The sequence below is a fragment of the Coenobita brevimanus genome, chromosome 43 (genome assembly GCF_032717465.1).
Source record: "Coenobita brevimanus isolate Jiangsu-jjx chromosome 43, ASM3271746v2, whole genome shotgun sequence".
Classification (NCBI taxonomy): domain Eukaryota; kingdom Metazoa; phylum Arthropoda; class Malacostraca; order Decapoda; family Coenobitidae; genus Coenobita; species Coenobita brevimanus.
The window spans coordinates 28,841,050-28,863,379 of record NC_136996.1 but is presented as its reverse complement, the minus strand read 5'-3'; the positions used below and the strand labels follow the sequence as shown (position 1 = coordinate 28,863,379).

At 42.1% G+C, this 22,330-nt stretch overlaps 1 protein-coding gene across 1 annotated transcript in view; it reads right to left on the bottom strand.

The window, feature by feature from the left end:
* The window catches only part of LOC145397755 (uncharacterized), a 602,404-nt gene extending 581,061 nt beyond the window's left edge, over window positions 1-21,343 (bottom strand). Inside the window, exon 1 of the mRNA XM_080270779.1 lies at window positions 21,247-21,343. The gene's annotated coding sequence lies outside the window, so the exon portion shown is untranslated. The remainder of the gene's footprint in view (window positions 1-21,246) is intronic.
* Between the last annotated feature and the right edge of the window lie 987 nt (window positions 21,344-22,330).

The window sequence follows — 22,330 nt, the reverse complement described above, 5'->3', positions numbered from 1 at the left end:
TTTCAACCTGATTTTATCAATGGGAACACAACAATCTTTTCTCAATCAAGTCAGCTATATATACATCTTACTACCACAGTAAATATTCAACACTCACTCAGAAACACAAACTAAGACACTGACACGAGGTTAAGAAAACATGGCGTGCATATTGCTCTCTCCGCCACACCTGCCTCTTCACCTGACGACACCTTGGCATCTTCGGTGGAGCGTGAGATACCAAGTTACACCTCAGAGCGACATGTCACTTCTAGACAGGTAACACGCATAGTCAAGAAGCCAAGAATCTTGCTGGTGTTAGCTGAAGATTATTGAAAATGATCGAATTACCAGAGTCTCAGCATCAGTAATCAGTGTTTCTCATGGTCCAACTTTTCCATGATGTACTCACTAAACATGAGGAAGATTACATGCATCTATATTTCACAGCACTTGATTAATTTACAATGAGTTCACGTAACTTACCTTAAATAGAATTTGTATGTACACAGAATTTACATACCTACCTTGCACAGAATTTACATGACCTAACTTGCACAATTTACAGATTAACCTTACACAGAATTTACATGACCACCTTACACAGAATTTACACGACCAACCTCTCACAGTACTTACATGACATACCGTACACAGAATTTACATGACCCACCATATACAGAAATTGCGTGACCTGCCTTACATAGAATTTACAAGACAATCATTAACTCATGTAATTCGACCGGTCTAATAATAAATATTTCACACGAGGCCGGTCAAATTACACTCGAAGCAATGGTAATACAATTACTGGCAAACGTTTCCAGTCAAATAAAAATCAAGGAACAGGAAAATTAAAATCAATAACAACAAAATAAAAGCGGCATAACTATCAAACAGCGCCCAGTTAAGTAACCCCACAAATCCATTCACTCGACAGTCAAGTTTTCTAAACTCTCTGCTCCATAAGGTAAACAATCCACACGAAACTGTCTATGAAATAATGATCATTCCCTCGCTTGTCAAGTTAACAAAACTACTAACATGTGCATCTCCATACACACATTATCCATTCACTTCTACCCTCTCAGTCCCTTTTTCCTTTCTTAACTTCCGTACATCGATCATTTACAAAATCACTTTAATTTTTCTTCTTCTTTTCTTCTTCTTCTTCTTCTTCTTCTTCTTCTCCTTTTCTTCCTCCTCCTCCTCTTCTTTTCTTCTTCATTTTCTTCGCCATCCACAAAACATCCTATCCTCAAGCTCACATATGCTGCCCTTTGAATAATTTTATTCACATCCATTTCCTGAACTTCCACACCTCGAATATAAACACATTTACATAAATCATCCAGTCACCTTCTTAATGGCCTCTCATGCTACTTTCTACCCCTTCCCTCAAACTCACTCATACACTCATATATACCCTTCAATCACCCGGTTCATACTCATTCATATTGTCAAGTTCTGCAGCTATAAAATTACAATGGACAGACACGGGAACATGGGGTCAAAAGAGATTAACTCCTACAACATGACGAAGGCTATTTTATATTTTCATCCTGCTGCCTCCATACAATTTTGTTCAGCTTAGGAAAGTCCCCTTATGGTGACTGTTGTTGAGTAACCCCGGTCTGTCTGATCAGGCAGAGCCATCAACTGCAGGCAAGCAACCACACCCCCGTAGGGCCGTCCCGTGCAGCGAACCAATGCTCCACTGCGGCAGACGGCACCTTGCCACAATAAGGTGTTGGCGAAATGTGTGGAACTTTGGCTCCTGGATCGACACCGCATTTGCGTCTCTCCATTCACTTAACAAGGGCACCACAGTAGGCTCCACATCACCCCGTTATATAGTTACCACTCAGCGCTGTAAATGGCTTCATGGATTACAGGACACCATTAGGCTAGTCACTCAATGTGGAGCCACCTGACGTGGGAAGAAGAGTAATAGAAAATGACAGAAGAACGGCAGCCCCCTGACAGAACTATTTAAGCCCATCAGGTAGAAAGAAAATAACTGCATAGAATCGCCTGGATACTGGGAGAAATATGTAAAAAATACCTTATCCGACTGAAGGGGTTATTTCTAGTACGAGAGGCCTACTATATCTTTAACAAAATCGTTTGGCAGTAACAAGAAAAATATAATATAATGAAGGAGTTAATGGTGAATAATACTAATATCACTAAGAGAGGCCTACTCTAAGCTAAATAAAATCGTCAGGTGATCGCAAGACTAACTCAAATACGGAATCATACAGAGCGAGTTTTTACGAAGGGAAAAGAGACTACACACACACACACACACACACACACACACACACACACACACACACACACACAATGTAAGCCAACCTTGAGCGCTCCCGTGTGTCTTTTCACCTCGCCTATACAGCCATGAGCAACAATCTGTCGACAGTCATCAGCCGGTATTGTGTCTTGCCTCTCATATTTTTCATTCCTCCCAAAATCACAGACAGAATTCTTCCTTCTCACATTCTTCCATATAAAAACAGTTCATGACACACCTTCCATCCTACAGACGGAAGAAACGTGTAGGCGAAATTTTACTCATGGCTATGCACTCGATCAAAAAACTATCTTTATAACCTTAGCCTTTACATTTTGAAATATTGGACAAAATGTATGAAAATATTTTCCAATAACTATTCACGGCTGTACAGGGCTTGTAATTTTATCAGCACGACATGAAGAATGAACATTATGCAAAATATATAATAAAGAGTTCCTTCAGAAATATTCACCAAAAGAGAAAATGCAATCACCCATGTAAAGATTTTTTTTTATATTGTACAGTTGCTCTCATTTTATTTTCTTGAAACTGAGTCAAAACCAAATAGAGATACTGAAATGATGAGGAAGACTAAGCCCCGTTAAATGAATTCAAAGCTCCAGATATATGACAATTACTGACTGCTACTGTACTTCCAAAATAATAATAATAATAATAATTAAAATAAAAAAGTAACTTGCCTCACTGACGAGGTCAAATCCCGTCGTAATTCAGCTAACCCCCTATTAGCTGGGACTCGTCAGCTAAACAAAGCCAGCTTTTGTATTTTGCGTCGGTTTTTCCTTGTGCAGATAAATACAGATTATAAATGTTTCACCCTAACTTGGTCCAGATGTTTGTCCTTCTGCGTCTTGTTTCATGCACCTTTTGCGTCTTACATCATGTACCTTTTGCGTCTTATTTCACGTACCTTTTGCGTCTTACTTCACGTACCTTTTGCGTCTTACTTCACGTACCTTTTGCGACTTATTTCATACACCTTTTGCATCTTATTTAACGTACCTTTTGCGTCTCATTTCATGTACCTTTTGCGTCTTATTTCACGTACATTTTGCGTCTTATTTCACGTACATTTTGCGTCTTATTTCACGTACATTTTGCGTCTCATTTCATGTAGCTCGATGGCAGAATAAGACAATAAAATGCCAAAAATAAGATAACGAAATACCCAACTTCATATACGGGGCATTTCTTGGTGGCCGATCTCGTACTCTCGTGTTAATCTACTCCGGTAACTCGGCATTCAACATGGAGAGATGGCAATGTTAATTTCAGGGCAAGTTAGAGTAGAAGGAGTATACTACGGGATGTGTTTTGTTTTACAGGGCTGTCATTTACTTGCTTTAATATTTTCATTGGGCATACTGTTGACATTTCTCTCATTTTTATGCTTTTTCTCTGTTTTTCTCTGGATCCTACCTAACCCAATTTTTACGTGAGAATAAGGACGACGACGACGACGACGACGACGACGACGACGACGACGACGACGCCGACGACGACGACGACGATGATGATGATGATGATGGTGAGGATATTTTAGTTATCCAGACCCACCAACACCCCATCCTATCCTATCCTTTATCTTGCTCACCACGCTTATTATTTATGCCCGTTCCCCACCCCCCTCCCTTGGCAAATTAGCGAGCGATGCAGGTCACGCGGACGACGAACACTTTACAATTATTCTATTGTACATGGTGCAAGAAAATTTTTTTCAAGGTAGAAAGGCCCCATCGTTAAGAAGGGTTTGAAGCAACATCCATCAACAATTTCAGTGCGCGCGCGCACACACACACACACACACACACACACACACAAATTTGCCTGAAAACTTGGTGAGGTGAAATCCAAAATAAGAAGAAAGAATATTAATAAGCAGGACAACCGTGGTTCTTTTTACACTAGCTTGGCTCAAAATTTCGTCCTTTTGTGCAGCAGCTCTACATTCCTTTCATAACACTTCCCCGTGACTAGGAATGTAAATCCACTGTTATAAGTCAGCACTCAAGTTTTTTAGGCCAAGTTAAAGTAAAACGGGCAACAACACAAAAATACGATCGTCACCATCATCATCATAACAGCGCCATCATTATCATCACCATCCATCATTGTCATCATCACTGTTATCATAATCGTCGTCATCATCATCATCATGACCGCAATCCTCACTAAAATAAATGGAAAACATGAAAAACAGCCAAAAAATCAATCAAGTTCCCACTGAAAAAAGGCCAACACAGTTACATATCACAGAAGCCCTCGAAATCTTACATATATTCCATAAAGAAAAACTCCTCCGTCATAAACACAAACACAAAACCTCAACATTTATGTATCTGGTTCTAGAAATTTTCAGTGACATTCGGCGTGAAAACTGAAGTTAATAAACAAGTAAAGTCTAGTAGAATTATTAGGGATGCTGCTATGAAAAAAAAAAAAAAATGATTGTGAAAGAATATTAGTTCTGTCATAGATGCTGTCCTGCCTGTGAAAGAGAGAGAGAGAGAGAGAGAGAGACTGGAGACATCAGGCATATTCTTCTCGTAACTTTGTCTTCTTAAAAAAGAAAAAAAGACAAGTGGAAGTGAAATGCGAAGTTTTTTCATTATCTTAGGATCGCAGGTATAAGAAGATAATGGAGGAGGAGGAGGAGGAGGAGGGGCAGGATGTGAAGGAGGAGGGAGATGCGAAAGATAAAGGACACAGAGGGAAGAAAAAATTGTGGTGATGATGATGATGATGACTAATTAGGAGAGGGAATGAATCAGAAGTCAAATCAAACTGCAAACTGGGGAAACACTGCAGAAAAGAGAATGAGAATGAAGAGGAGGAGGAGGAGGAGGTAGAAACAGGAAAGTGATGGACACATTAGGATAATATAGAAGAATAATGTGTATCATCGTCATGACCTCCCTTCATCTTACTCATTCTCCCGTCAAGCGATTTTACTCAGCTCGAGACAATTTCAGAAGCAACAGATACAAAAAGAAGCAGTCCAAGGGTAAGAGCGCCGTGCAATATAAGAGAACCGCGCAGTACAATATAGGAGAACCGCGCAGTACAATATAAGAGAACCTCACGGCACAATTTAACTAAAGACTCGTTCACATGACCACTGGTCACCTGTGGGTTTGGAGAGAGGTTATGAAAAATGCTGGAAAATAGTCGTGTAGATGTAATGAACCGAAATACCAATTCCGTTTCTTATTTACTGTTTATAATGAGTTTCGTTACCACGCTTCGAAGCACCTGAGACTGCTCTTGTGGCTGGATTTTTGACCTTGTCCTGTGACCCTGATCTTTGAATGATTCTCAAAATTGAGTGATGTCATTCGTACCTGACAATTAACCTATTTACCAAGTTTTGTTGTAACAGAATAAAAACTGAATAAGCTGATCGCACCCTACGACACTGATCACTGATCTATTGTTCTAAAACTACAATTATTTCGTCCTTAGCTGGCACTAAACCTTTCCACCAAGAGTGATCCAAATCGAATAAAACCTACTGTAAAATATTTTACCTTGCCCTGTGACCATTAACTCTTACCAGTTGTTATCAAAACTGTACCACATAACCCCTTCCTGCTCCTCATCATTTCCTCCAAGTTTGATCGAAATCGGAAAAGTTTGATCTAACCTGCCCTCTATGATCCTTCTCCCCCTGAAATTAAGAACCTTTTCCTCTGATAATTTTCAGCCACTGTGTCAAACTGGTGAGATTCCATTCAATATTTATTTTCTAATTCTGACAGACAAATTGATAAACTAGACAAAACATAAACCAACAGCGCTTACGCGTGGGATGTAATAACTGACAAAATGAAAAGGCATAAACTGGGTAAAGATAAGAACACAATAAGATATCAAAGGGACTCGAGTGGAAATACACGAAGGCAGGAGGAAAAAGGAGGCCGGCGTTCGAGGCAAAGCAAAAATATTCGTACCACAAATATATACGCGACGAGCAATTGTTCTGAGATGGAGTGGTTTTCCATTTCCGCTCCCACCTCTGCTCCACTTTCTTAGACAGCGCCTGAGGAAATTTTGATGATATTCTCTCTCTCTCTCTCTCTCTCTCTCTCTCTCTCTCTCTCTCTCTCTCTGACACGCACACACACACACAGTTCCCACAAAACCAACATCCTCTCGTCCAAACCTCCCACAGCACCGATCTCTACACACAACACCTCTCTCTCACCACACGCATACCTACACACCCTCACCATCATCCAACTACACCCTCACCCTCATCCATATCCTCATCTCCACTGCATACTGCCTTACCCTACACCATTAGTCACACCCATAATCCCATCTTCCACCTCCCTATCTCATACCGATACTCACATCTACATCCTACGGCCTATACCAACACCCACATTCACATCCACTACGTTCTCAGGCTACACCCACACCCACAGCCTCATATCCCACTTCCCTACCCCATACCCATACTCACACCCACACCCCCAACCACACCCACACCTTCACTCTCATTCGCATCCACATCCATGTCTTACCACACACACAAACAAACAACCCTGCCCCTCACTCCCCCTCTTTCCACATTCTTACATCACCACGCCCTTCCCATATCCTAACAAGGTGAAACCAGGTGAGATAATTAGAGAGACGTGGAAATACAGGTGAGGATTTCTACGAGAGAGAGAGAGAGAGAGAGAGAGAGAGAGAGAGAGAGAGAGAGGTATCTTTGTCAATAATTAATGTACCACAAATACTATAAAAAAAAAAAAAAAAAAATCCACTGAAGACCAAAGTTTGTCTGAGGCAAAATGAAGAGTGAGATTCCCAATTCTGATTCGGAGTGACAGCCAGGATGCTGTTGTGTTTTGTGTGTGTGTGTGTGTGTGTGTGTGTGTGTGTGTGTGTGTGTGTGTGTGTGTGTGTGTGTGTGTGTGGTATCTAATTTCATACGAGCATGTAAAGACGCTCATGGAATTTTTAGAAGAATCAATGCCGATGTGTCTGCATATGTATAAAATATATAAATACGTGAATGAGATAAGAGCTTGTGCCTGAATAAAACATCTGTGTGAATTTGTGTATTGTGTATGTACAATAATTCAGAATAACATGGCATCACGTTTAGTGGCCGTGTCCTTCACATTAAGGGGGAAGGGGCCATCTCTGCCACTGCATCACGCTGCCCTTTGTGTGTGTGTGTGTGTGTGTGTGTGTGTGTGTGTGTGTGTGTGTGTGTGTGTGTGTGTGTGTGTGTGTGTGTGTGTGTGTGTGTGTGTGTGTGTGTGTGTGTGTGAAAGGCATATTTGTCTCATGTATGTCTGAACCAAAGGACTTCTTTGTTCATTCCAGTCGACACAAACAACAATAAGCATTACGTAAACAAAAGAGACAACAACACGAAAAACTAAAGCATTATAAAAATCGGAAGTTAACAATAAATGAATAAACGAATACGGACGAGAGAGAGAGAGAAACATATCACCCACAGCTGGGCATAAAAAGTTGCCTAGCATTTTCCCTCCCTCCCTTCCCCCTCTCTCTCTCTCTCTCTCTCTCTCACACACACACACACACACACACACACATACACAATTTTTTCATTCAGCTCCTCCTCCTCCTCTTTCAATGCCCAACGACGTGACAGTCCATTACCTCTTGTATACTCATGTTCTCATTCTTCCTCTTCCTTTTTTCTCCTTGCTCTTTTTAACTCCTCTCTCTCTCTCTCTCTTCCTGATATTGCTTTCCCACATTCCCTCTTTGCCTCCACTCATCTCTCTCTCTCTCTCTCTCTCTGATATTGCTTTCCCACATTCCCTCTTTGCCTCCACTCCTCTCTCTCTCTCTCTCTCTCTCTCTCTCTCTCTCTCTCTCTCTCTCTCTCTCTCTCTCTCTCTCTCTCTCTTTTCCTGATATTGCTTTCCCACATTCCCTCTTTACGTCTCTCTTTTCTACTGTCTTTACTTCTCCAACCTCTTCCTTACTTCACACGCAGAGTCACTGTGTCATTTCCTCCTCCTCCTCTTTAATGCTTTTCTCCACGAATATTTTCTTCCTACAGTACAATCCTTCTCCTCTATACATCCTTCTCATCCTTTTTCTCCTCCTCACCACCACCACACCACTATCAACATTTTTCCACTCATCATCATCATCATCATCATCATCCAGCTCCTTTTCCCATTGCCCTAGCACCTGCCTCCCTGCCTACCTACCTGTAATCTGCTCATTAGGCGAGGTGAGACTTTTCAATTACATGACAATCAACAAGCGGGCTCCGGGCACTACAGGTATTTATAGAGCGGCCGGGAGGGAAGGGAAGGATTGAGGGATGGATGGGTGGGGGGAAAGAAGGATGGGGGGATGGATGAAGGGGGAGGGAACTCTGGTGGGGAAGGGAAAGAGGAGGAGGGGAGGATGGAGGTGGGAATGATAGAAGGAGAAGGGAAGGATTAAAGGTGAAGGAAAGGTTTGAAGGGGGAGGGAAGGATTGAAAAGGGAGGGAAGGACTGAAGGGGGAGGAAAGAATGGAAGGGGGAGGGAAGGATTGATGGAAGAGGGAAGGATGAAGAAAGAAGCAAGAGGGTGTGAAGCATGGATGGGGAGGGAAGGACAAAAGAAAAGGGAAAGATGGAGATGGAGGGAAGGATGAGGAGAGGGAGGGACGATGGACTGGGAGGGAAAGATGGAGAGGAAAGAAGGATGGATAGGGAATGGACGGGGATGGAGAAAGAATGGAGGGAGGTAGGAAGGACAGAGTGAGAATGGAGGGAGAAGAATAACACATAAGTACTGCAAAAATAACTTAACTCTTGGCCCATTACGATCTGCTGAAATAAAACGAAATCTCTAACGTGTGGGAGAAGATGATACATAAAAGGAAGAAGGAGGATAAAGAAGGAAAAGACTGAGCAGCGAAGGAGGACAAAGAAGGAAAGAATTCTGAAGCGAAGGAAGGAGGGAGATGAAGGATGGAAGAAGGAAAGGACTGAACAGCGAAGGTGGGGGACAGAGAATGAAAGAATTTAGGAGCGAAGGAGGATGAGGGAGGAAGGATGGAAGGTAGAAAAAAGGAGGGAAAAGACAGGGGTGCAAGGAGGAGAGAAATATGTAGAATGTGGGAGGGAGAAGGATGGGGAGACAGGGGATGAAGGGACAAAGAATGTGCAGTGAAGAATGAAAGCGAAGGAGTCGAGAGATTCATGGTTAATGGAAACAGCTGGAAAAAGGAAGAGAGGAGGGAAGAAGGAAGAGAGGAGGAAGACAGGGAGAAGGCAGCGAGGGAAGAGGAGGAAGGGGGAAGCGAACTTGAGTGGAGGAGGAGGAGGAGGAGCAAGAGAAAGACCTGGAGGAGCGAGGTGGAGAGTTGGCTGAGGAAAAGGTTGAAGGATTGTGGAGGAGCCGGAGGAGATGGGCAGGAAAAGGGAAGTGGACGAACCAAATACAAAAAAAATAAATGAATTCAGAGTTTGTATTGTAAAAAGAATGGTGAAAAAATAATAACCCTGTCACAGGAGGGGTATTGGCAGCGTAAAAAAATATATATATATTAATAAAAAATATGTGCAGGACCGAGATAGATATATTGATAGACAGATACAGATATATACATGCATGAATACACACACACACACACACACACACACACACACACACACACACAGACGGGAGGTGGAAAGAAATCACAATCTGGAATCGCAATTACAAAGGAACTTAATCAATTTTATGACAATTCTTCATGGCAGTTAAGCAGTATCATGAATCATTCTGCTTTACTCAATTTTTCGCTTTTCTTATTCACTTAAGTTTTTTAAAGTGTTTGGTAGCTCTGCGAATGAAGGTAAATTTATAAACGAAAGATCCGATAGACCTCAATTTATGCATGACGATTTTTTTTTTTCATTATAATCATTACCATCATCATCAATAATCGCAATCATCAATCTCAATCATCATCACCATCACCCTTATCATCATCATCATCATTCACAATCTTTTTTCCCTCCAAGGATAAGGTGAGATGGAGAAGAGTCATAAAAAAAAAAAGGGGAAGGAGGGAAACCAAATAAAATCACCCCAACTAAATGGGCCACACACTCACTCACTCACGGTTCAAGCCACCGGAATCATCAAATTTTTTCACTTCAATTTTGACTTCTTTTTGGCTGTGAATTTGTAGCAGCTCTATAAGACAAGATTAAATTACAGGAAAACTTAAAATTACAACTAAAAAAAAAAAAAAAAAAAAAAAAACAGCGTTGGAGGAAAAGAGCTGAAAGTGAAAGTTAAAAGTGAAATATCTTTAAGAGGGTTTATATAACATTTAGAGCAGGAGAACCGAGGGAAAAATACTGCAGGGAGAGAGAGAGAGAGAGAGAGAGAGAGAGAGAGAGAGAGAATGAAATATCTTTAGGAGGGTTTATATAACATTTAAAGCAGGAGAACTGAGGAAAAATGCTGCAAGGAGAGAGAGAGAGAGAGAGAGAGAGAGAGAGGATGAAAACGTAAGAAAAACGGAGAGACTGATAAGGGGAAAAAAATATGGAAAGAGAAACGACGGAAGGGGTGAGACATACAAAAAAAAGACTAAAGAAAAAAAAGGAAGAGAAAGGAGAGGCAAGGAGGAGAAGAAAGGGGGGGAAGGAGGAGAAGAAAGGGGGGGAAGGAGGAGAAGAAAGGGAAAAAAGGTGAGGAAAGAGTAAAAGAAGGGGTAAAGAGGAAGACAATAGATAACAAAACAGAGGGGAGAGAAAGAGGGAAATGAGAGGGAGAAAGGGAAGGAGGATGGAGAAAAAAGGGAAAAGAAAGAGAGAGAAAAAACGAAAGGGAGAGAAATCAGAAGAAAAGCAGAAAGGGAAAAAAAACGAGTAAGAAAAAGTGGAAGAGGAAGAGGAGGAAGAGTAAGGAAAAAGGGGGTGAAGCAAGAGGAAAAGAGGAAGGAAGCCAAAGGTGAGAATGCAATGGTGAGAGAAAGAACACAAAGAAAAAGGAAGTGAAGAATGAGTAGGAAAAGAATGAGAAGGAAGGAGAAGATATTCAATACGAAGAAAAGGAAGAAGAAAGACGAAGAAAAAGGGAAGAATGAAGCCAATTAAAAAAAAAAAAACATGGAAAGGTTAGAAAGAGGAGGTAGAAACTGAAACATGAGGATAAACTGTAACAAGTACAAATTGAGGGAAATAAAGGAGCTGAGGATGAGGAATAAGAAGACACTGCTGAAGAAGAAAGACAGGGAAGAGAAAAACGAAGAGGAGGAGAAGGAAATGAAGCAGAGGGAAGAAGAGAAGCAGGAGGAGGAGGAAGAGGAGGAGGAAGAAGAGGAGGATGGAGAAGAAGAAAAGAGGTGAAGAAGACGGAAGCCAAAGGTGAAAGGGTTCTTTGAAAGACAGGAAGCCTTGGAAGATTATTAGACGTAAAGGATTTGAGAGAGAGAGAGAGAGAGAGAGAGAGAGAGAGAGAGAGGACAAGTAGTATCTCAACGTCCTACCATGAATGGTGTACTAACCCACTCTACTGTACTAGTGAGAGAAAAATATAGTAACAATGAGAGAGAGAGAGAGAGAGAGAGAGAGAGAGAGAGAGAGAGAATGAAAAGTAAACGATGATGAATAGGATGTAATGAAGCGAGGAGGGAAAAGGAGGGGGAGATGGAGGGAATGGGGAGGTGAAAGCAAACAATGTGAGGGGGGGAGGAGAAGCAGGTGGAGGAGGAGGAGGAGGAGGAAAAGCAGAAAGCGAATGAGAAGGAAAATAAGAGGAGGAGAAAGAGAAGAAAGAGGAGGAGGAGAAGGAACAGAGAAAAGCAAAATCTGAGGAGGAGGAGGAGGGAGGAAAGGGAATAACAGGAAGAAGAGGAAGAGATGAGTAAAAATGGAGGAAGAGGGGGGAGGAGGAGGAGGAGGAGAAAGAATGGGAGGGGGAGGAGGAGGAGGAAGAGGGAAGAAGAGGAAGAGGGAGGAAGAAGGGGAAGAGGGAGGAAGAAGGGGAAGAGGGAGGAAGAAGAGGAAGAGAGAGGAAGAGGAAGAGGGAGGAAAAAGAGGAAGAGTGTGGAAGAGGACGAGGAAGAGGGAGAAAAGGAAGAGGATGGAAGATGAGGGAGAGGGAGAAGAGGAGGAAAGAGTAAGAAGGAATGAGGGAAGAAGAAGAGGAAGTAAGAGGGAGATAGAAGAGGAAGATGATGGAAGAAATGGAAAAGGAAGAAGAGGAAAAGGGAGGAAGACGAGAATGAGGAAGATACGGAAGAGGAAGAAGAGGAAAAAGGATGAAGAAGAGGAAGAAGGACGAAGAAGAAGATGCGAGAGGAAGAAGAGAAAGAGGGAGGAAGAAAAGGATATTCCTACTGTAGTTTATTCATGCAATTATCAGACGCTTTTATTCAACTTAGGGAAATACCCCGGGATGAAATGGGATTCATGAAGGCCGTATCTAATCCCTCCATCTCGAAATTATCTCCAAAATTTACTGTAATCGACTTAATAATAATAATAACAATAATAGTAATAATAATAATAATAATAATAATAATAATAATAAATAATAATAATAATAAATAATAATAATAATATCAATAATAATACGGCATCGTAGTGAAGGGGTTTAATCAAACATGGACATCCTATTATACTGACTACTAATCACAATTTACCATCAAAATATACATCATCATTATCACCATCTTCACCCTCTGCTATCAACATCAACACTATTCTCAACACAACTCATCTTCAACATAATACCATCATTACTATCATCACCACTCACTGCTATGACCATCAAATGCAACACTACCACCATCACTGCTCCCACCACCGACGACATCATTGTCACCACCTCCACCAGCACACTCACTCGCCATCATTATCACCATCACCTTCATTTTTCACTATTAATAAAGCATTCTCACTCATGACTATCATCATCACCTCTAGTCACGCTCAATTTCCTACATATTCTTTATCATTTTTAAAAATTCCATATATCAGCGGATGAACGAGAAATTTCACGACAAACTTTGTCATACCTCACATCACCGAAAGATTACCATTGCGTTTGGTGCTACCCTAAATTCATCCCGCCTTTTCTAGCATAAGTATATCATTTACCTTCATCACTACCGCCTCTAGACACGCTCTATTATCTAAATATTCGTCATCATACAACAAAAACTTCGTATCTCAGCAGAGGACCGAGAAATTTTACGATAAACTTAACTCTCCTCACATCACCGCACGATAACATGTACGGCGTCTGGAGCTCCCCTTATTTTATCTTGCCTTTTCTGGCATAAATCTACCCTCTACCTCCATCGCTACCACCTCTAGTCACATTCTATGATCTAAATATTCTTCATCACATAACAAAAACTTCATATCCAAGAGGATGCATGAGAAATTTCACGATAATTTCAACCATCTCGCCAAGATAAACAGCATGGCGTCTGGACCTACTCTTCACTTATCTTGCCTATTCTGCCATAAATCTACCATCCATCTTCATCATTACCACCTCCAGTCACGCTCTAACATTTAAATATTTCTCACCTTATAGTAAAAACTCCATATTTTGGCAGATGACAGGGAAAATCTGCGATAAACACGGAACACAGCACACACACATACGGTATACACAAGATGGCGTTACTGGGTATGAGGGGCAGGTGCATTGCTGCCTAGGGGGTCGAGGTACTGGTGGGGTAGGGGAGGGGGAGGGAGGGACGGGGGAGACATGGAGGAGAAAGTGGGGGAGAAAGGGAGACGGACCGAGAAGGAAGATGAGACTGATGGATGGATGACGATGGATAGAAAAGAAAGGAAAGAAGGAAGGAAGGGAAGAGAAATCGAAGGACAGAAGAATAATAAAGAAGGAAGGATGGAGGGAAAGAAAGACGGAAAGGTGACGATGGACGAGCAAGGGGGCCTGCGGTACCTGTATTGCTAAGCCCCGCCCACTGATCACGTGACCCGCTCGTTGTTTATGTCCGCCTGGCCTTCATTTAAATGGCGCTTTAAATTACTGTACTCCCTACAGTAAAATTGTACTTTAAAGGGACTGAATTAGGGCTGTTTACTAAATTTGTACAGTAATACTGTGTTAGGAAAATACTGAGGGGTAATAGTGATTATTTCAAAGCTTGTGATGCAACTTGTCTCTCTCTTTCTCCATTCTTTTTTCCTCTCTCAATCCCTCCTTCCTTCAGTTCCTCCCCCCCCCTATCTCTCTCCCTCTTTCTCTCTTTATATACATAATCATTTTCTTACACATCCTTACGGAGGAAAACAGATACGAAATTAAAAATAGCAAAATCAGTAGTCTATATTCATATAATTCCCTTAACTAACACAGCCCAATACATAACGCTCATGCTTCTTTGGTAGCATTCTTATTTACCTGAACACTAAATTTTGAAAGCGGATGAAATAATAAGATACTGACCGATTGATTACATGCCTGCCTGCTTTTTTTTTTTTTTCCACCAGATTGATTCTTAATTTTTCGTTTTAATTTAGTTACCGAATCCTTTCACTACGAAACACCCCTTAAGTTAAACAAAATCGCCTGGTGGTGGCAAGAATAAATGACACACACACACACACACACACACACACACACACACATGTACATATGCTTTGTGTACAGAAATTGGTATGTGTACAAATGATGTACGTATGTATATATGTATCACACTCATCTTAAGTGTCAGGACCAACTTGCCTAGCCCCGGACTCTAACGCTCCACATGGGGCAACACAGGCTTGGATGATAGATGGATGGATGTATATTATGTATGTACGAGTATGTATGTATGTAGTCTACACTACTCGGCCAATTCCCACCAGACACACAAATCGCATACGATCTTGCGTTAAACATAGCATACTTTCTTTCACTGTATGCACACGAACGCAGATACACATGCACATAACATCACACACACACACACACACACACACACACACAAATATTCTGTAGATGACTCGGTTATACCAAAGTCCCTCAACTCCCTCCCTATCCCCCGAAAGGAGGATGATAAACTTCATATAAAGGATTTCAGCCGGCACTCCACTGGGTTCACGTTCGGATGGGCTCAAAAGAGAGAGAGAGAGAGAGAGCAACAACCACCACTATATACAACACACTCAGTTTCCATTAATATCTAGAGAGGGTCCAAGCAGGGAAAAAAGTATTGTCTAATTAAAAAAATAAAATAAAATAAATTATACAGTATAAGTGATAAATATTTTTCCACTGACTCCACATTTTATTTAATGCGGGAATTAGGGCTGGGGTGATGCTGATGATGCTGATGATGATGATGGTGGTGGTGGTGGTGGTGAATATTATTACTGCTGTTGCTGCTGCTGTTGTTGTTCTTATTATTATTATCTAATTATTATTATTATTATTAGAATTATTATTATTATCATCATCACTACTACTACTACTACTACTACTACTACTATTATTATTATTATTATTATTATTATTATTAGTGTTGTTGTTGTTATTATTAATATTTTATTTTGATAAAACGAGAGAGAGAGAGAGAGAGAGAGAGAGAGAGAGAGAGAGAGAGGCGAAGAACAGAGAGGGGAAGATCAAAGCAGGGGAGAGAGACCTTTAGATAGAAGAGGGGAGGGAGGGAGGAAGGTAGGAGGGAGGGGAGGGAGGGAAGGAAGGTAGAAGGAAGGCAGGAGGGAGGGAGGGAGGGAGGGTGGAAGGTAGGAGTCAAGGAGGGAGGGAAGGAGGAAGGTAGGAAAGAGGAAGAGAGGGAAGGAGGAAGGCATGAGAGAGGGAGGGAAGGAAAGAGGGGAGGAGAAAGTAGGAGTGAGATACTGAAATGAGAGAGAGAGAGAGAGAGAGAGAGAGAGAGAGAGAGAGAGAGAGAGAGAGAGAATGCGAAGAAAAACACCCATCCAAACCCCAGTATCAGCATAGAAATTCACAGTTCACCGAGCAAGCAGTCTTTTTCTCGCTCATTCTCTTTTACAACCCACAGGAAAAGCAAGGGGAGAGAGGGAGGTGACAGGGGAGAGAGGGATATAACAGGGGTGTGAGGGGAAGATAACAGGGGAGAGAGGAAGGTAACTGGGGAGAGAGAAAGGTAACTGGGGAGAGAGGAAGGTAACTAGGGAGAGAGGGAAGAAACAGGGGAGAAAGGGAGATAACTGGGGTGAGAGGCAAGTAACAGGGGAGACTTGGAATAGAGTAAGGGAGACCGGGGAGGATAGGGCATGGAAAGGGAGGTGGAAAGAAAAGAGGAAGGGAAAAGAGAGGAAACGGAAGTTTGTGAGGAGAGGAAAGGAGAGGGATGCGGTGAGGAGAGGCGAGGAGAGAGGAAGGGAGAGGAAACTCAAGATTATGGGGAGAGGAGAGACGAAGAGAAGAGAGGAGAGGAGGGGAAAGATTATGACGAGAGAAGAGGAAAGGAAAGAGTGCGATGAGAGAAGAGCGAAGGAGAGGGTATTAGAGGAGAGAAAGAAGAGAGAAAGGGAGGAGGAGGAGGAGGAAAAATTATTGGGAGAGGAGAGAATTAAAAAGTATGGAGAGGAACGGAGAAGTCTGAGGAGAGGAGAGGCTGAGGAACTCAAGTACGGGAGTGGAGGGGAGAGGAGACAAGAGAAAAGAGTTTGGGGAGAGAAGGGATGAAAAATTACTGGGGGAGGAGATTTGAGAAAAGAGTATGGGAAGGAGAGGGAAGGAAAGAGTATGGGGAGGAGAGGGAAGGAAAGAGTATGGGGAGGAGAGGGCGAAGAAAGAGTACGAAGCGAGGACAAGAGAGAGAAAGGAAGAGTATGGGGTGGAGCTGGGAGGAAAGAGTACGAAGACTGGAGAGAGAGGAAAAGGTGGAATATGAGGACACTAGAGAGGATGGAAAAGTATGAGAGAGGTGAGCTGAGGAGACAGGGACAGGAAAGTTGAGGAGTGAGGAAGAAAGAGTATGGGAAGAGGAGAAGGAAGGAGAGAGTACATGGGGAAGAAGAGAAGGAAGAGTACGGGAGAGGAGAGGAGAGGAGAGAGGAAATGGTACAGGCTGAAGACAGAGGAAAGAGAACAGGACAAGAAGGAGAAGAAAAGAGTACTGTGAGAGGAGGGGTGAGGAGACAGTACGGGGAGAGGAGAGGGAAGGAAAGAGTATAGAGAAGAAAGAGGAGGAAAGAGTAGAGAGAGAGAAGTGACTGGCGATCGAGGCGAGGGTGACGCAAACGAGATTTTCTGTGGCCAGCCCCTCCGGGATTGAGATGTTTGGTTACACTTGGTGAGATAAAAAAAAATGTATCATGGTAAGCCAGCTCAGTTTTGTTGGATATTAGATACATACTTCACTTATCCCCTTTAAAGTATTCCCACACCTTATCAACCTAATTTTTCCAACATTACTGCCACTGATGGAGGGGGTTTCTGGAATTCATCTTTCTTCATGCTCTTCTGAGTATTTATATCTTTCCAGAGTGGTTGCTCTCAGTCGAATCAAAACAATTCCTTTTCATCGCGAGGTTGAGTTCTGGGAAATAATCACACGTTGCACGTTGCGAAGTCAGTGAATAATGTGGATGTAGGACTATGAAAAATTTTCTTGTCCAAAACTTGCTGGATACAAGGGCTGTGTAGGTGGGAAATTGTTGTGGTGAAGCAGCCCCCCCCCCCCAACACCATTCCACTTCTAGAGTCGATTCAACACTTCCAGACACAGAGCTCCACATGTATGGTAAATCCAGGTTATACCCTACGTACACAATTCCTTACATGTCAAAAACTGTGTGCAGCATGACCTTCGCTTACAGTTACCGACTCTCGACCTGTCTTGGGTACCAGTGATATTGGTCTCTTTCACTGGGAGCTCTATCTTTTTGTCTCTGAATCATATTAATTCTGCAAATACAAGCTTTATCCCTTACCGTGAGCGCTGAATTGGAGGTACACTGGCCAATCAAACTAGAGGAGGAAATGACCAGTGGCTCTTTTTGGATATCTGTAATGATGTTTGAATAAATTTGATGGCAATGAGTCTCATATACAATCGCTCGTCAGTAAGGCTTGAACTGTACCAAAAAAAAAAAGGATTTGTCTCATGCAATTTCCTGGATGAGCAAATGTCTGTTTGCGTGGATGAGAACCTTAAATTGAGCAATAGTTTTCTCACTTCTAGATGCTGATGGGCGATAACTCCTTACTTCATCCTTAAGCTACTTCCTGCTTTTCCAGAATCAGTCAAATCATCCAAAAACGTTAATCTTATTAACACTTTCATCTCCACACTCTTGCTGTCACATTGTGAGTTTCCGGTGCGGTCATCCAAAGCTTCAGGCAAAACCAAATGTTTATTAATTTCTCTAACTGCAATATCTTTACCAACAATCCACGATGGGTGTGTCATACCCCTACTATTGACCTTGTTGCACTGGCGTGTGAAATCCAGTTGTCCTGTGATATACGGTAATTAGAAGTGTGGCTGATGTACACTCAATCAAAAAACTATCTTAACAATTTTCCATCTTACGCTTTGAGACCGTGAACGAAATGTATGAAAATATTCTCCCGTAACTAGTCACAGGTGTACGTGGCCAGAAATTAAATCAGTAAGACATGAAGAATATTATATGCAACATATGATGTAAACAGTTCAGTCACAAATATTAGACTAATGAAAAAAAAAACAACGCGATAAATAACTGCGCTTATTGTAAAAATATAGGTCATCTGTATATAAGATTGTTTTTTCATCAAGTGTACGACAAACAAATGTATGAATCACTTGTTGCATACTACATATTGGTGGTACCTTAATCAGAACGTTAGCAAACTTCCTTGATATATAGATATTAGTGTGAGCAAAGGGAGGTAGAAAAAATGTAAAGTGGGAATGATAAAAGGAGAAAATGACAGACTGGAGAGAGAGAGAGAGAGAGAGAGAGAGAGAGAGAGAGAGAGAGACAGACAGACAGACAGACAGACAGACAAACAGACAGACAGACAGACAGACGAGGTGAAGTGTGGGAGAAACGTAGTTAATAAAGCCTGGATCGAGAAAATGTGTGGAGTTCAGGAAGGAACTCGTGTGTGTGTGTGTGTGTGTGTGTGTGTGTGTGTGTGTGTGTGTGTGTGTGTGTGTGTGTGTGTGTGTGTGTGTGTGTGTGTGTGTGTGTGTGTGTGTGTAAGGGACGTCAAAGGATTTGGTGCACTCACTCACTCTCTCATATATATATATATATATATATATATATATATATATATATATATATATGACTAAAAAATATAATTTCTTATTGTCAAGTTTATAGTCCTCCTCTTTCCCTCTTACATTCCTTTCCTCTTCTCTTCCGCGGTCACTTCCTCCCTTCACCGCCTTCCACTTTCTTCCCTTCATCTTCCATCCTCCCCTAGTCTTCTCATTCCATTCCTTTCCTCTCAAAACTTTTCTCCTAAATTCTTACCGTAGTTTATCGTTCCCTGTCCCTTACAACTTCTTTATTGTGTCTCCCTTGCCACTCCCCACCACCATCTCCCTCTCCTTAATCTAATTTCTTTTAATGTTCCCTTTATGTCCAAGCATCATATCATTTTATCTCGTTCCTTTTCATATTTTTTCGTAGCAATCTCATTTTTCCCACTAACTATCCACCATCCATTACACTTCCCTCTTCCTTTCTTTTGGTCATCCTTTCTCCTGTTTTTATATATTTCCCCTTTTATTCCTTCTCATGCTTTCATTCATCAACTTTCTCCCATCTTAACTGCCTTCCTTCTTCTTCTTCCTCCTCTCTCTCTCTCTCTCTCTCTGTGTTGTGATGGGTTGCATAATAGGCTGTTTGTGCGTGAGAGAGAGAGAGAGAGAGAGAGAGAGAGACAGAGACAGAGAGACTGCAGTGTGATAAAATATGAGGTAGTATGAGAAATAATTGAAAACCGTGATTTGTGACAGAACGAAAGATAAAAGCTAAGATGCTAAAAACAAAAGAAAAAAAGGATAACTGAAAGTGGATTGGAACAAAATGAGGAATAATCTTAGCTGAAAGAGGAAGCATGGACAGAAGGTGGTGATGGTGTTGGAATGAAGAATGGGATGGAAACAGATGTGGAAGGGAAATCTGGAAGAGAAAGGTGGTAAGGATAGAATGTGAGAGGGAAACTGGGGTAGGGAAGTGTGGAGAGTTAAGCTGAATGGATGGGGATGATACAGGGCAGGAAAGAAACAGAGCAAAAGATACGAGACATAAGTTATTTCCCGTTGCTTAGTGGGAATGAATAAAAAAAAAAATACTGATTCGAAGGCTACGAGTACACATTGATAAACCTGCAATCATTTTTTATGCGGTTTATTTAGGAATGATAAATGTCAACGCTGAATAATGATGAATAATGATGTTGCGGGATGGATGTTGAAGAATGGTGATGACCGGTAATGATGATGCCGGATGATGGATGATGATGGTGATGGATGATGATGATGTGATGATGATGATGATGATGATGATGATGATGATGATGGATGATGATGATGTGATGATGATGATGATGATGATGATGATGATGATGATGATGGATGATGATGATGATGATGGATGATGATGATGATGATGATGATGATGATGATGATGATGATGGATGATGATGATGGATGATGATGATGATGATGATGGATTGTGATGATGATGATGATGATGATGATGATGGATGATGATGATGATGATGATGGATTGTGATGATGATGATGATGATGATGATGATGATGTAAATTATGATTACGGATGATGACGAAGATGTTCAAACACACAGAATAGAAAGGAGGAAAACTGGCGAGGGAGGGAAACCTTAGGTATAATCTCCAACCTTTCTTTGAAACAACGAAAAAAATAAGTAGAAAAGGAATGGGAAACTAATATAAATCTCCTACCTGTGTCTGAAAAGGCGATAGCTAATACAGATATGGAAGAAGGGGACATAATTATTAAATCTCGTACCTTTGGCGTGAGAGAAGGAGCATGGCAGGAGACAGGCCTCGGGGGGCACCAGGCTCTCCCCGTAGGACGCGTTGGAGAAGAGAGTCGTCCAGGACCATTGGGACGACCACGAAGACGACGACGTAGACGACCCGCGGGAGGAGGCGCGGGAGGAGGGTGAGGAGCGGTCGGAGCAGAGAGGGAGGGAGAGAGTGGATCCGAGGGTAAGAGCCGAGCCGATGGAAAGCGTCGGGGAGCGTTCCTCTTGGCGAACGGCGGCGCGGCTACTGGGGGGGGACAGCCACGGGTAGGCGGGACGGTCGGCCATCAGGGGGGCGCCAACCCCCCCTTGGATGGGGAGGCCGAGGGGGTCAACGTGCCTGTCGACTCTGTAGGAGGTGCGGGCTGGTCATGTTCCCCTTGCCAGCCACCCCGACCATCACCCACCCTGGCGCACCTGTGGGAGGAGTGGCTTAGGGGGGGTAGGAGGGAAGGGGGGGGTGCGTGTGTGGAGAGACCAAGTCGCGGGGGAACGGTAGGTAACATCAATGCTTTGTAACATCATCATGGAAGAAAGTTAGGTAACATCAGCACACTACAACATACATAGTCTTACAACATCAACCCTCCTTCAAAATTAACTCAATAAAAGATCCCTGGGAACGCTATGTAACATCAACGCTCTATAGCATCAACGCATTACCATCAACCGTAAACCAACACAAGGTAACATCAATTCTAAGTAACATCAATACTTGACCATATCAACCGTATTTAACATAGCCACTATGTAACATCAATACCATGTAACATAAACCCTATGGAACATCCAACTTATGCAACATCATTCCCAGGTAACATAAACCTTACCCAACTCGACCCTATATTACAAAATCGTACCACCAAAATTACCATCATAAAACTTAAACAGAGAGGTGGTGTGCTCAAACTCCCAACCCTCTGGACTGTCAATTTAGAAACCCATGATGACAGTAAAGCATTTTGGGCTGCTCTACCTAGCTGTTAAATGCACACTATATCGTGGGATGCAGGATAGCCACATCTAACGTCGACATCGGTTCCATAGGTAACTGTCCACATCAAG